Source organism: Rhipicephalus sanguineus, chromosome 4 (genome assembly GCF_013339695.2).
Source record: "Rhipicephalus sanguineus isolate Rsan-2018 chromosome 4, BIME_Rsan_1.4, whole genome shotgun sequence".
NCBI classification, from domain to species: Eukaryota; Metazoa; Arthropoda; class Arachnida; order Ixodida; family Ixodidae; genus Rhipicephalus; species Rhipicephalus sanguineus.
This window is the reverse complement of record NC_051179.1, coordinates 209,950,212-209,962,669: the sequence shown is the minus strand read 5'-3', so window position 1 is coordinate 209,962,669 and position 12,458 is coordinate 209,950,212.

Sequence of the window (12,458 nt, the reverse complement as noted above, 5' to 3'; positions counted from 1 at the left end):
CAAGAACACACTTTAGTGAACTAAAGTAAATTGTGCGAACTTGTGCTCGAGAAGGAAACAAGATAGAACTAGAAAGGAACGTCTACGAGCAGCTCTAGCGAACACTCCTTGTTCCCCCTCTAAATCTACACCTCTTCTTCTTCTTTCACAAAACATGAAATTAGGCGAGATGGTGCATAGCTGATGGGGAAACTTTGTGCGCAAAAACAAGACAGATCACCAGAACGAGAGAGACAGGACGGGCGCCACTTTCATCTGAAAGTAGCGCCCGTCCTGTCTCTCGCATTCTGGTGATTTGTCTTGTTTTTGCGCACAAAGTTTCCCATCACCTTCTTCTTCTCTTCCTTTCCTTATGCCCCGTGTGGGTGGCTCGCAGCTGCTATGGCTCGCGTCAAGGAGGCACGTGCTCTCTGCCACACATTTACTTAATTTCGCACGTATGCCTCAAAACCATTGGCAAGGCGTACGAATCGGCCTACGCGCGCAGTTTCAAACCATTCTCTATCAATATGGTTGGTGGAAGCCCAGAAGGTTTCCGCCAGTCATAAGGAGCCAATGGTGGATACGGAAAAGAAATTAAATGAATTAGGTAGTTCTACATCGTACTAAATCTTGCCAAACGCGTTTGAGCTTGTGTAGTTTGGATAAGTATCTGGGCCGGACAAGGTTACAGTCCTTCCCACACGCTGGCGAGTGGGAGGGAGCTCACACAAATTTACGAAGGACAAGTGGCACCTAGGCTATATATTCAATGCCATGTACAATCTAATACTTACTCTTGCACCAAATCAATGTTTTCTCTGTAATAAGCGCAAAATCGATTTGTTTTGGCTGGAAGCTGCGGGTTATACGAGGCCGTACGAAAACTGTATTTGGGGGGTTCCTGCTAGGACGCACTATTCTGAATATGGTGGGGCGTCAAAGTAACGCGTTAATATTTGTGGCAATAGTAACGCTTAACATTAATCTATTAATAACGAGAGGCGGTAACGCTTTCCATTTTTTCCGTCGTAACCAGTAAGTAACATATTCATTTACATTTACAAAAACGTAGACAGCATTGCTTTGAAATTTTGCAATTTTGTTGAAACGTTCATCACACATTTCTAAGTTTCCCGGACAAACTCAAGCTCCCGTGAGAAGGGTCAGAACTCCAGGAGCGAGTCGCCCAAGCAGACAAGTGTCCGGCCATCTAGAGTCGCCCGAGGGCCCATCATCTTCTTGCTTTTACTCCCCCCGTCCTTCCCCTTTTCATGATTCTTTCGTGAATCAATAAAGTTGTTTACCTACCTACCATGCGCCGAGAGCAGTACAGTGCGACAGAAAACGATCAGAACAAGCTACGTGGCCAGCATATTTATGTCGGCATAAACCAAAAGGGATACCTTCCATAATAAACATGCGCGGTTGTCTTTATCTATAAACAAGCCTCAAACTGTCACGTGTAACATAAAATAGGAAGTCTGACTTTTGCGCACTCTGCCCCGTCACGGTGGTCTAGTGGTTACGGCGCTCGACTGCTGACCCGAAGGTCGCGGTATCGAATCCCGGCCGCGGCGGCTGCATTTTCGATGGAGGCGAAAATGTTTGAGGCCCGTGTGCTTAGATTTAGGTGCACGTTAAAGAACCCCAGGTGGTCGAAATTTCCGGAGCCCTCCACTACGGCGTCTCTCATAATCATATCGTGGTTTTGGGACGTTAAACCCCAGATATTATTATTATTATTACTTTTGCGCACTCTTGAAAAATACTAGCTCGCTTCACGTCAGAAAGAAATCGTCGTAAGTTTCAATAACAACGGTGGCGGAAAGAAAGATGACACAAGAAGCCAATAAGGTGACACGCGCAGCGCTATCCTTAAAACAAATGTTTCATTATCGGGCACCACCTCGTTCTTATACACTTTTTGCACACAGCTGTAACTAACACGTGGAGGAACACAAACAGCACTTCATCAGCCATTTTTGAGCCCATAATCATGGATGGTCAACGTATCAGAGCAGGAACAAGAAAATTCATTCGTTTGCAGACTTCAGCTCATGCGCAGGTATTGCTGCTCTTTTCTCAAGAGTGCGATAGACGAAATGCTAACACATGCACACTACCAGCTCTGCTTATCGATTCCGCTTCTACAATCAAACGCGTTACTTCGAAACGATTTCCACCTATATATATATATATATATATGGAGTTTAACGACCCAAAACCACGATATGATTATGAGAGACGCCGTAGTGGAGGGCTCCGGAAATTTCGACCACCTGGGGTTCTTTAACGTGCACCTAAAGCTAAGTACACGGGCCTCAAACATTTCCGCCTCCATCGAAAATGCAGCCGCCGCGGCCGGCATTCGATCCCGCGATGTTTGGGTCAGCAGTCGAGCGTCATAACCACTAGACTACCGTGGCGGGTCCGACTTCTAACTAGGATGGTGGTATTTTGAAAGCGTGGACTGCATTTTCATTTCTTGCAATACAGAGACAGGAATCCGTCTGGCGGCGTCTCATTTACTTTGTTGTGATGGTACGCGTTTAACGTTGAGTCCGTGATGCGTTAATTAAGGAACTAGTACAGGTGAAGCGACCAGCAGTTTGGAACGGAGCAAGCACGAGCACCAACAGCCGTCCTCGCCTTCGTCTTTTGCTGGCGCTTCTGTCTGCACCCTATGCATTCTACAAATCGCTCCCCCGCATAAAAGGAGCCATCCTGGCGACCAAAGGAACAGGTACGATTGGTGGGTCGTAGTGCGCATTCAGTCGGTCGACGTGAACTGTCTGGCGGCCACGGCGGCGGCGGATGAATGAACGGGCTTGACGACATAGTTGACCAGAGATGCTTGACGTAGGACGCGGTAAGGGCCTTCATACTTAGGCAGTAGCTTTGTGGAAAGGCCAAGAGCAGAGCAGGGAACGCGAAACCACACCAATGTTCCAGGTGAATATGACTGGGGAGGCAGGTTTGCGTCATGGCGGTCCTTCTGGCGTGCTTGGTATTGTAAGGTTAAGGAACATGCGAGCTGCCTGCATTCCTCAGCATAGGTGGCGACTTCACGTAGAGTTGTGGACTCTGGAGCTTCCGGGTGGTACATCAGAATGGTGTCCATAAATGAGGAAGGTTCGCGGCCGTAAAGAAGAACGAAAGGAGAAAATCCTGTCGTAGACTGAGTGGCACTATTGTAAGTGTACGTAACAAAGGGTAGTATGCGGTCCCAGTTGGTGTGGTCAGCGGAGACGTACATGGACAGCATGTAGCCTAGTGTGCGGTTAAAGCGCTCAGTCATTCCGTTGGTTTGTGGACGGTATGCGCTGGTTGTCCGATGCACACCGTTGCATTCACGGAGGAGGGCTTGTACGGCTTCAAAAAGGAACGTGCGCCCGCGGTTGCTGAGTAGCTCGCGAGGCGCGCCGTGGCGAGGAACATGTTTGTGAAGTATTAAGCCGACATCACGTGATGTGGCTTCTGGCAGCACGGCAGTCTCAGCACAGTGTGTCAAGTGATCAATAGCGACGATCACCCAGCGGTTCCCGTCTGGTGTATACGGAAGGGGGCCGTACAAATAAATTCCGATGCGATCAAAAGGCCGGGAGGGACAAGGCAACGGCTGGAAAGGTCCAGTGACTATATGCGCTGGGCTCTTCCAGCGTTGACACTTGGAGCATGAACGCACGTATTGGCGGACGAAGCGGTAGATTCCGCGCAGTAGTACCGCAGCCGGAGGCGTGCATAGGTTTTGATTACACCAGCGTGGCCGCATTGGGGATCCGCGTCAAAGGAGGCACAGATATCGGCACGTAGATGGCGAGGAATCACCAACGACCACTTGCGACCATCAGATAGATTGTTGCGGCGGTACAGGAGCCCATCGCGGATGGTGAAATGTCAAGTAGTGCCCCGCAGCGAACGAGTGGCGGTACGTGGTGATGGCTTAGATAGGAACTCCATTAAAGAGACTATCCAAGGGTCCTGACGCTGCTCAGAAGACATGTCAGCGTGTGTAAGGGACGCAGAATCGTAGCTGGAAACAGACGCATTTCCGCAATCATGGGGAAGTGGAGAGCGAGAAAGAGCGTCGGCGTCTGCATGTCTACGGCCTGACCTGTAGACGACGCGGATGTCGTATTCTTGGAGACGTAATGCCCATCGAGCTAGACGACCAGATGGGTCTTTTAGTGACGATAACCAGAAAAGGGCGTGGTGATCAGTCACGACATCAAATGGGCGGCCATATACGTAAGGTCTAAATTTTATGATTGCCCAAATGATAGCGAGACAATCTCTCTCCGTGACCGAATAATTTTCTTCAGCTCTGGTGAGAGTGCGACTTGTGTAAGAAACGATGTACTCGTCGAAGCCAGGCTTGCGTTGAGCAAGAATAGCGCCAAGGCCGACTCCACTGGCGTCCGTGTAGATTTCGGTAGGGGCGTCTGGGTCGACGTGACGGAGAATCGGTGGCGACGTCAGTAGATGACGTAATTTCGCGAATGCGTCATCGCAAGCGGAAGACCACGCCGTGACACCTTGGCTGTAAGCAAGTAAGCGTGTTAAATGGGCAATTGTGGATGCGAAATACGAACGAATCACCGAAAGTACGAGCATAGGCCTATGAAGCTCAGGAGTTGTTTAAGGGTCCACGGCTTGGGAAACTAGGCGACAGCGCGGAGGTTTGCAGGGTCGGGTATAATGCCGTCCTTGCTGACAACATGCCCTATGATCGTGAGCTTCCGGGTGGCGAAGTGGCACTTCTTCAAATTCAGTTGTAGAACAGCCTGTGTAAGGCATTCCAGGACACTCGCGAGGCGCAAAAGGGGGTTGCCGAAGTCCTTTGAAAAAACTACGACATCGTCCAGATAACAAAGGCACGTGTTCCCCGTGAGACCTCGCAGGATGTTGTCCAAAAGACGATCGAAGGTGGCGGGGGCGTTGCAAAGGCCAAACGGCATCACGTTGAACACGTACAAGCCGTCAGGAGTTACGAGCGCAGTTTTTGGGCGGTCAGCTTCATCCACAGGTACCTGCCAGTACCCCGATCGAAGGTCCAGCGAAGAAAAGAACTCCGCCCCTCGCAAACAGTCGAGCGCGTCATCGATTCTGGGAAGCGAATAAACGCCTTTGCGTGTGATCTTGTTAAGGCGCCTATAATCAACACAGAATCGGATGCCACCGCCCTTATTTTTCAGAAGTACCACCAGGGAGGCCCAAGGACTGTGGGACGGCTGTATTACGCCACGACTAAGCATATCAGTCACCTGGTCATCAATAATTCGGCGTTCAGCGTGAGAGACCCGGTATGGACGCTGACGCAGGGATGCATGGCGTGAGAGACCCGATGTCTATATGATGGATTGCAGACGTTCGGCCCAAACTGGTTTGCTTGTAGTCGAAAGACGTCCGAAAGCGGTCGAGAAGCTTCAAAAGTTGGGTGCGTTGTGCAATAGGAAGGTCCGAACCAGTTGACGGAAGGAAGGCGTCTAGGGAAGATGTGTTGGACGCGGTAATGAGATTAACGATGGCGACTTTGAGGCTTCTTGTGCGATTGGACGGTTGGCTAGCGCAAATAGAATCAGTGTCTTCAAGTCGCCCTATACATTCTCCGCGGAATATCGTGGCTGCGACCGAAAGCAGGTTCGTGACATAAATGCTTGTGCAGGAGTTTTCGATCGCGACAAGAGCAAAGCGGAGAATGACGTTTTTACAAGAAGTGAATGCTTCTGACGGTGTGAACATGGCGCTAGAGAAAGCATAGTCGCAGGAAATGGGCACACGAACAGAAGACATAGGTCGGATGTCCGTGTCCGCGGCGACGACGACACGAGGAAAACATGACTTGCCAGAATCGATGTCGGAGATCAGTGACAATTCTAGTTCGGTACGGGCACAGTCAACAATGGCATGATGTGTGGAACGAAAGTCCCAGCCCAATATAACGTCGTGCAAGCAGTGTAGAAACACGATGAATTCGGCCAAATACAAAACGTCCTGAATGAGTAGCAGAGCCGTGCACGTCAGGGAAGGTTTTACGTGATGTGCGGTTTGCGTACGGAGAGAAATACCACAAAGCAGAATTGTATTTTTCTTTAACTTGCGGCGCAATGCTTCCCTCATCACAGACACAGCAGCTCCAGTATCTACTAAGGTGTGCAGCGCAACACCTTCGATGAAGACAGTTATTTCGTTAGCAGGTTGAGAACGAGGTCTTGTAAATTTCAACAACGACGCAGTTCTCGCTACCGGAACTGCGATGATCAGTTTTCCGTTTGGACGGGCGAGGGTGACGAATCATTGGCCAAAGCGAACGTCGGCGCGGGGAGGGCGATAGACGTGAGTTGAAGGTGCGGCGGTTCGAAGAAGAGGTGTCCGAGGTAGCAGGCGAGGGCATCGGCTATGGTGGCTCTGTACGGGCGTAACTGTAGCTTGCTTCAACGGTACCTAGACCTGGAACGCGACTGCGGCATAAACGCTCGACATGGCCGGGTAGACGACAGTAGTAACAGATTGCTCGGTTGTCCGGTATGCGCCAAGGATCGTTGGGAGGTGTGACAGGACGACGATAAAGTGGAACGTGTGGGCCTGCCAGCGCCTGCGTTGAGTAGAACGAATTTTAGGGATGAGCAGAGTCCGTGTCGTGTGGCAGCGCACGTGACTGCCTTCTCGCGACATCAGCGTAGGTCAAGGGCCCTAATACAGGCGGTGGCTGGAGCGTGGGCGGAAGAGCTTCGGACACTTGCTCCTCAATGGTTTGTCGCAGCGACGAGGGGAGCCCATGAGTATTACCTGGGAGAAAGGGTGCAAGAGACAATTGTCGCGAAACTTCTTCGCCGATGAACTGCTGGATTTGTTGCGTTAATACCGTCTGGTTTGGAGCGATGGCGCCAACGGTGAGTGCTGACGTACTGGTCTTGTCGATAGTAGGACGGCGTGTCGAAATGCGCTGCTTTCGCAACTCGTCGTAGCCCTGACAGTGCGGAATGACTTCCGTGACGGTTTGAGGTTTTTCGGCCACAAGCGTGTGGAACGCATCATCCTTGATGCCTTTATTATGTGCTTGACTTTGTCGGCTTCGGGCCCGACAGGACTGAAGCGGCGGCAGAGGCCTACGACGTCCTCAATATAGGAACTGAAACACCCTCCAGACAGTTGGGCGCGATCACTCAAGCGCTGTTCTGCGCGGAGCTTGCGCACTGTCGGTCGGCCGAATACGTCCGCGAAAGTCGTTTTGAAAGAGGCCCAAGTGGTAATCTCAGCCTCGTGGTTGTTAAAGGGACACTAAAGGCAAATAACAATTTATGTCAGAGTGAAAGCCCAATGTATGACGACTTCTAAAATGGCAATATTATCAACAGCAGTGCCCTACTTACCGAGAAATTAAGCTAAATGTATCACATGATGAGCGCCACGAGTGGGACATTTTCGAAGTGATCCCGATGACGTAGGGAAGTCGGCCTACAATAAATCACTAGTAATCAAACTAGCAGCAGTAAAAAAAGAACATTCCGAGCATCAAAAGACGTAATAAAATGCTGTTTGTTCGTTTCCGCTTGATTCATGGAAAACAAAACCTCCGTGGCGTTGCCATGGGGAACGGCGCGCGTGGTTAAAAGGTTTCCGTTTTCGCCGAACTGTGCCTCGCCCGTCTCAGTGGTAGTTCGGGATCGCGTACTGCCGTGCGTGTTTTGCGCGCTCGTGAAAGTCGCTCTGACAGAAAGTTCGACAAAATGCCGCATGCATGTGATATTGCCGGATGCATGTGATATTGCCGAATGGTGCACAACGCCAGTGCTGCAGCAAAGAAACCGGTGTGTCTTTTCACTGGGTGCCGCGGAATGAACCCTTACGCTCGAAGTGGCTTAGTGTCATGCCATTGCGCCAGTGTGCTAAACAGTCAAAACCTCTGCGTGTGTGCTCGCTGCACTTTCGTACTGAGGATTACGAGACCAACCGCAACTTGGTGACGGCTTTGAATGTGCCCATCCGAGCAAGTCTTTGCCGCAGCGCCGTTGTTGCTACTGTGGGTCCCTCTACTTCCGCTCGGCTGCCACTAGTGTCGGCGGCCGCGCAGTAAAAGCGGGCAACGTTTGGGCACGGCAGCAGTGACGTAGGAGAGTCGTATTTTTCAGGCGGGAGATTTGAAGCGCGCCTAACGCAATGCGGACCACTAAAAACGTGATTTTATTTCAAAATGAGCACTTCCTTGGCACAAAAGGAGCACTACGAGGTTTCTGGACCGCTATTTCAACAATCAACGTCGACTTAATATTTGCCTTTAGTGTCCCTTTAAATCACAGTTGAGCTACTCCTCTCAGGGAGGACTGGACGAGACCGAATTTGTCGTTATCGTCCCACTTGTTGTTGACACACTCTTTCGTACGAAGAGAGCCAGTCTTCGACGTCCTCCTCATCAGTAGAACTGAAGATGACTGGGTCACGCTCCTTTGGAATACCGGGACAGTGGACAGCTGGGGGTGTGGCAGCATTCTGCTGGGCAACGTCGTCGGGCATTGTTGACGGGGAAGGTAGAGTCCGGTTACGGGGTTCCAGGGCGCAGAAGAGAACCGGCACATCCACCAATTGATGGTACGCATTTAGCGTTGAGTCCATCATGCATTTATTAAAGAACTAGCACAGGTGAAGCGACCAGCAGTCCGAAACGGAGCAAGCACGAGCACTAACAACCGTCCTCGTCTTCGCATTTTGCTTGCCCTCCTGTCTGCGCCCTGTTCATTCTACAGTTGCTATGTTTACGCCAGCCTGTCGTTTATACGACAGCCTGCTGTTTGTGTTCCTGCACGTGTTAGTTACAGCGCTGTGCAAATAGTGTATAAGTACGGCGCAGTGCCCGATAATAAAACATTTGTTGGAAGGGTAGCGCTCATGTTCAACTTTCACACGAATATACGTCCCGCCGCCATAAAAAATGGCTCAAAGCTTGCACTAAGCCGCGCGAAGCTCGACACACAGCGAAATGCTTATTTATTATTGTATCTCGGCAGAACTTGGCCGTACCAAGGTTAAATTTGGCTTGAACTTGGCTGTGGCGAGGTTGAACTTGCCTTAGCCTTGGCTGCAGCAAGGTTGAACTTGGCTTGAACTTCGCTAGAACGTTGTTGAACTATTGCTTTAACTTCGCTTGAACTGTTGCTTGAATTTGTCTGTAGCACGATTCAACCTTGCTGTTACAGCGCATGAGACCGATCAGCTTGCTAGAATCCTGGTTAGGTGGACTGGTAGAGCTACCGTTCAGGGAAGGAGCTAATCCAGGTATAGACCTCCCTGACCAAGACGATTTTTTTGTAAAATAAGATGCTTTCCTTCATAGATATGCGCACTAATTTCCTCGTTGCTTCGTGCTAAAAACATCTGATTGTCAATTTTTCTTGCATCACCTTTAAGGTACGTGCACACTGGCGGAAAGCATGCCGCGGCGGCGTCCCACCCGTCGGCGCCTCCACGTGGCAAGCAGCGGCACGCTGTCCACATTCCCGGCGCGAGAGTCACGAGACAAGAGCGGACATGTCGAGGCGCGCGCGTGCCGCGGGCTCGCTGCCGACTCGCGATTTCTCCCCGAAAGAAGGACAAGGGTGGCACGGGTGAGGATCACAATGTCTGGTTGCTATGACGACAGCACGTGTGAGAAGGAAGAGGAGAAAAAGCAGGTGCTGACTGGTGGTCTGCTTGCCCGGCAGCCGTGAAAATAGGTCCCAGAGCGATTGGGTTAGCGGGACAAAAACTTCGGCGCTCCGCGGGAGAGAGAGAGAGAGGGAAAAGCGGCGTCGAGTGAGCGGTGAGCGGCGGGCGGGAGAGTGTTGCGCCGCCAGTGGGGCTCTTCAATTTTCGGACTTCTGGCAGTTCTCTGGCAGCCAGAGATAGCCAGAGGGTCAGCCAGCACGTTCCGGTCGGGACACGAAGCAGCGTCTTGGTCACATGTGTGGGAAGCCCGAGACAACCCGAAGCTGCCCCAAGATTACAAAATCGAACGCTGGGACAGCCAGCGTAAACGTAAACAAAGGCTACCGCCGTGGCAGCAAACAGAAACTTTGCGCCGCGTGCGCGTTGGTTTTTCTGCATTGTCCGCTTGAAAATATGTGGCTAGGTTTGCTGAAGAGCTGAAGTGATATTCTCGAGCATACGGATTTGGGAAACGATCACGTACGTTCGCAAAATCGTGCGCAACTCGCCCCGTCCGCGAACAAAACAGCCAGCTGGCGCACGGCGCCACGAAAGCGATGCAAGGTGAGCTACCGCGCCGCTAACGGCTTAACCAGCTCACGTCTGCTTAGTACGTGTAACAGTCGCTGCACACATGACGCGAAAATCTCGCGAAAGTGATCGTGTCCCCAAAGAGCTCGAGGATCTATCGCGTACTACGTCGCACACACGCGTTGACCAGCTTGCGTTGGTCATAACTTAAGACATGCGGCGGTATGGGTACCACGAGTGCGCGTTATATCAAAGATAAACTTCTGTGTGACGCGTCTTCGACTCGTTTTGGCAGATGTTGCCTGAGCCTCTTTTCCAGTCCTAAGTGGCACTACAAAAATCTCATGTACTAGCTCAGCTTTTATTTGAGCTACTAGGTGATAACCGCGTACATACTGCATGGAATTATTACTAAGAGATTGAAAAAGACAAAGCCGGCGATGAAATAAGCCGGCGTTGTTCACGGAAGGAAACTTCGCGGGACACTTAAGAAAAGCAATAAACATTAGCTCCAAATGCTCGCCGCCACTCGTAATCGCGCCATCTCGCATGGCGGAACGGCGCCGAGCGGCCCGAGCGTAAGGACAAGCAAAGGTGTAGTCCGCAAGCGCCCGCATTGCAATCCGTCGAGTCCTCACAAAGATGGCGGCGAGCGCGTATCGTCTCTTTTTCGGCGTCTGCTAGCCCGAAAACTCCAGAGAGCTTCCACGACTAATTGTCCTGGAAGGTTCTGGTGACCCTCGGGCTCCCCGCGGGTCGCCAGAACCGTCCAACCCGAGAAAAACGAGCGCGCTCTGGCTGGCTCTGGCAGCCCGAGGGTAGCCAGAAGTGGAAAATCGAAGAGCCCCAGTGTGTTCGTACCTTAACGCGACCTCCCGAGGTTTCACAGAACTGGTTTGCAATGCGAATACTCAATACTCTGTTCGTTAATTAACACGATTGTGTTTTATGCGGGGTCCAGCAAGACATTTGTGACGTATTTCTGTCAGGGATATGACCTTGATAAAATGGACGCTAACGAATAAAAAATAAAGAAATTGAAGACTGAGCCTGTGCAGAGGAAGTAAGACGATTAATGGGACATGAATGCTATCTCCTTCGGAAGGGGGGAACTCGATGGGAGGCTTACACATGCCTCGCTGCTATTGCGGATGTGATAAGTTTCTGAAATGATACGTGCGCCCTCGTCATGGTATTTCGACACGAAAGTGGTATCTTTAAAAGATGGATGAGAACCGCAACTGTTACAATGAAGAGATAACTGACTGTATGTAGCTTGTTGGTAAACCTTGTTGCAATGCTCGCGCATGCGGTCGTTAGCACACCGCCCCGTTTGACCGGCATAATAACGCTCGCAAGAAAGTGGAATCTTGTACACAACACCTTGACGACATTAAAGAAACTTCTGCCTGTGCTTCTTAGAACAACTTTTTGTATTCTCTACCTCTTGGGTGACTTGCTGGCACAGGCTACCAAGCTTATTTTTTGGTCAGAAAACAACAGCCTAACGCCTGCCCTGCCGATAACTTTCTTGAGATCGTGCGCTACCTTCTGCACATGAGGGATAACCGCAACAGTTTGCGGCGTGTTTGTCTCGGATTGCACAACAGCTGAGGGCTTGTTTTTAAAGCTTGCTACGAAGCTTTCGGCAACGTTAGACAAATGCGTTGCTGGAAAACCTGCAAGCTTAGTCAGATCCGTGGTCTTGTGGCTTTCTTGTCCCGTCTTTTTAGCGCTGTTTTTCACTCGGAAAAACACTGGCCGCGCTAGAATCGGGGAGTCGCCCAAGGCGGAGTTACGTCCTTTGACTTTCGCTTCATGTTAGCGTGCGACGGCTCGTTGTCGGAGAAATGCAGTTTCTACATGCACAAACGGTGTTTTGCCGCCGACTTCTGCGAGTGCGATAGCACCGACTAATAAAACTGCTGTAGTAGGCGCTGCAGAAAGCCAAAGATGTCGACGGGTGAATGTCGTGCCTTGGTGGAGGGAGAGAGATAATATAGCAATAATATCTGGGATTTAACGTCCCAAAACCACGGTATGATTATGAGAGACGCCGTAGTGGAGGGCTCCGGAAATTTCGACCATCTGGTGGGAGGGAGACAGAGGCCACCGAACGTCTGCCAGTATGATAGTGTAGTAAGATGATAGTGTAGTAAGTGAAGGCCCGCGCTCGCATACAACTGCACGGTCACGCGCGCCAACTGGCTGAAGCGGGCCAAGAAACCGCCGTCAACTTATCTATCGGCCTACCGCTGCAACGG